This window comes from Alosa sapidissima, chromosome 10, assembly GCF_018492685.1.
Source record: "Alosa sapidissima isolate fAloSap1 chromosome 10, fAloSap1.pri, whole genome shotgun sequence".
NCBI classification, from domain to species: Eukaryota; Metazoa; Chordata; class Actinopteri; order Clupeiformes; family Clupeidae; genus Alosa; species Alosa sapidissima.
Window position 1 is genome coordinate 4,235,691 of NC_055966.1, and position 3,863 is coordinate 4,239,553.

Sequence of the window (3,863 nt, forward strand, 5' to 3'; positions counted from 1 at the left end):
GAGGGGATAGGTCTCTAAGTGTACACAAACTGCCAAAGTAAAAGTGCAATAAAGACATTTTAGCCTAGTTAAAAAAAGAAGTTAATTCTGTAATATGTAAATGTGTTTATGTTATGGGCTGGAATCCATATAAAAGTGTTTAGAAGTTTCGAGACTCATTCAGCGTTGACCTGGCGTATCAATCTGCATGAGTCTTCCATAAATATGACTGGAAGGGCTGGTCCTCTCCCGACCTGGCTCCCTGCAAACAATAGCAACAACACATCGCTGTCGTTTTGTGAGATTCCCTCTGATCTCGTCCTGGCCTGCCATGCCGAGTATGAGCCCGTCTCCCTGCAGTCGGCGCGCGGCGTCCCTGTCTGTCACATCCTGCCAGGCAGCCTCTCATCAGCGCAGGGCCCCTCTCTGGGCGCGCTCCCTGGAGACTCGGGCTCCTCTCTCCTGGCATCGCCGCTCACACCAGCCACCTGTCTGAAACGATTGGTCTGCGCTCACCACGGGCTGTTTTTTGCTCCTTCGCTTCCACATGCTTCAAACTGGCCCCCATGAGGACGGGGAGACCAATGCTCAGTGTCATGTGTGCTAGCAAGCTCCAGCTGCAGCTCTAGCGTCCTCCCAGCGTCCATGCTGTTCGCATTTCGTGCGCGGGATTTTTCACTGTCACCCTTGTGGTTAAATGTCCACATGCTTGCAGAGGCTTCGAACATGTTTGTGCACTTTGAGGTTGACCTTCATTTCTCATTCAGTCCTGCTGCTTGTCAACACACAGCCACCATGCCATTTGGCCCTGAGAGGGAAGTGATGTCCTCCTCCTGAAGCGCTCGTGGCGTTGGCCTTCACTGGGTGTGGCTCTCCAGATGTTCCAGTTTTAGCCAGGGCTGATACTGCTACTGGCTTAGGGGGGTGAAATGTTACCAACAGATGTTCTACTCCGGCAGAGAGAAGACAAAAAAAAAAAAACGAAACAAAAAATTAGAAAAGCATTTGACAATGCCATCTGGTCAGATAAATGTTTATTCTTTTGCCCACTGCTCTCTCGCACACTAAAATCCAACCAGACAACAGCTGCTTATCAACACAGAATGCCTAATGAGCTGAAATGTGGCGCCTTTTCTATTCTTAAACTGTGTGACTCCATTGAAGATATTCTTGAGTGTCTGCCCTGTTCTATTTGGGAGACTGGTGTTATGAGTGCATTCACCCTGATTTGCTCCTTGTTTACTAATCACACAAACCCTTTCTGTTGTATGCGCTTTCACTCTATAGCATAGATTTCTAACGGAAGAACTTTAGGCTTCAGGGACAGCAATGGGAGGTGACAGCAGAGAGGCGGTGGCTCCAGTCTTCTCCAGGCATCTTGGTTGTACAGCACTGCAAACAAATCCATACCCACCCTCAGTGCTCAATCAATCCCAATCACTTGAGTTAATAAAAGTCAGTTGAATAGGTTTAAACCACTCTTTCTTTCTGTGAGTTACTCAGCAAATGGAGACATTCTGACCGCACCACTGCAGGTTTCAGACGCTCGGGGACACGGGTAGCCAGACGGCACCTCTCTCAGTGGAATGCTGGAGCCATGCGTGACGAGGGTTACTATCAGCAACAGGCCCTGATATAGTGAGGAGTCCGAGACATGGCTGAGAGAGCTCTCAGGAGAGGAATGGTGTCCTCTGACAAAGAGCAGCAGCAGCTCTCTCAGATGGCTGTGTTTTAGTAGGCCATGCAACCAGCGATCCTTATTCATGGGGCATAGTCTACCCCAGGATGACGCAGAACCAGTGATCCTTATTCATGGAACATGGTGTACCCTAGGATGACACAGAACCTTTGAACTGTGATGGTTGCTGAGTTGAATACATTAGTGAACATGTTCTAAAGAGACAGAAATGACAAGATTATTAGCGCTAACATTTGAAAACTCTTCTCTCTTCACTTGCATGACAAAACATCAATACTTCTTTTCCTGTTCCGTGCCTCAGCTGTCTTTGGCATGGTCCAGTACCCTGAAAAATTCCCCGAGACCAGAACTGCATTTTAGCCACAACAACTGGGACACAAAGAGCAATCAATAAAGCTCTTAGCAGCATGGTTTCCCGCAAAAACACAAATCAATGCCCCTCATCGTGTATGCAAGTAAAACTCTTTTTTAGCAATATTCTATTCAACTATTTGTCAAATGCCATATTAGTGCCTATCGAACATAGTTAAAAGGTCAGTAATTATATTATATTATATTATATTATATTATATTATATTATATTATATTATATGTGTTTATTTACATTTCATTGTAGGATATTGTGGCATTTCATTTGACATATATTCAAATTCAGCATGGGAATGACCCTTCTGAGAAGCCTCTAAAAGCCCTGCTAATCACCTACACTGTTGAGAAGGGGAGTACACATTCTGATATGGGCCATTCTTGTGCTGACCCTCTCATGTTGCTCCCAGCTGGTGTGTCCCCTCTAAGCCTGGGAAGTGGAGCGCAGAGCACCAGGCCGGCTTAGCCTGCCTCTGGCTCACCCTTTCCCAGGGCCAGTGGCTGAGCCCCGCGCTCCCGGAGAGGAACAGAGGCGCAGAGGCTGTCCCGAGGCCAAAGTGCTGACCACTTCCCAGGGAGGCCGGGGATCTCACTGATCAAATTATCGAATGGCGAGCAAAGCGTGTGCTGACTGGGTGGGATATCCAGCAGCCGGAAATGCCGCCGCCGAGCCCTGCCCGCCGCTCTCAAGGAAGCAGAGTAATAAAGCAGAGAGGCGCTCACACCCACCGCCCAGCGCCCACCGCCCAGCGCCCAGCTCCCTGACCTTCGCCCGCTGCTCCTTACATCTCCCGGAGAATCCAGGGGTTATGCAGAGGGAGCCTGTGAGAACGCGCTCACACTCCAACCATCGCTGCTCTCTGAATAAAATATAAAGAAACACATGAATACATTACTCCCAAGCACTGGGTTGTATAATGTGGGCTTTTTTGTGGTGCAAATAGTCCAAAAGCACTACCTTTGGGCATTGCCTCAGAATAGGCCCATGTGTGGAGCCTTGTACTACAATGCTGCATGTTTTGTGCATTTTGAAATCAAGCAGAAAAATATTACAGTTATTATATCATATTTCTTTACCACTGAAACATTGACATGTAAGAGGTAAAGTAATACATTATGTTATTATTTCAGTTCTCCTTTATTTCAAATGGAATGTTTTTGCCATCTAGCAGCTACCATGACCCCTTTGTCCCATTAATCATAAGCTAGCTGAGATCTAAAAGTGTAGGGCCTTAAAGTAATTTAAACATTTTTAAATTTAAAATGTAACATAAATTGTAGTATTTGCTATTTTATATGAGGAGCTGCACATGGATCACCTTAATAATGTTGGTGCTATTTTCTTTACAACACTTAGCCAGGCCCCTATTCTTGAGTTACATTGTGAAACAACAAAAGTAGAATTAAATCAATAGAAAGAGGATATTATTTACTCTCCAGATCAACATCATGACATTGTTTTACATTATATCTAAATTTACAGCCTAATTATTTCTTTTTATTAGTCTACACATGAGCGTACATTCATCAACAGATTATGAAGAGCATGAGATATTTTTAAGATACCTGTTGTGATGCGATTTAATGAGAGTTCATCCACCTTCTTAGATAGACTGTGAATTCTAAAAATGTATTTTGTAAAGTTGTGAAGGTTAAAGTCTATATTGGATAATTAAAATATCAAACAAAAAAAGTTTTCTTGTGCTTTTGTATGTCTGTCTGAAAGCTCAATAAACAACTATTTCTAACTCCAAAAATATGAGCAAGTGCCAAGTGAAGTAGAGTTTAAACAGAAATATAAAAGGCAAACGTAACACTC

At 44.5% G+C, this 3,863-nt stretch overlaps 1 long non-coding RNA gene across 1 annotated transcript; it reads right to left on the reverse strand.

Moving 5' to 3' along the window:
* Positions 1 to 281: 281 nt before the first annotated feature.
* LOC121720354 lies at positions 282 to 3,660 on the reverse strand. Its single transcript, XR_006034525.1, has 2 exons — positions 2,811 to 3,660; positions 282 to 926 (listed from the first exon to the last, which is right to left on the reverse strand). It is a non-coding gene; the product is annotated as an uncharacterized LOC121720354 (long non-coding RNA).
* Between the last annotated feature and the right edge of the window lie 203 nt (positions 3,661 to 3,863).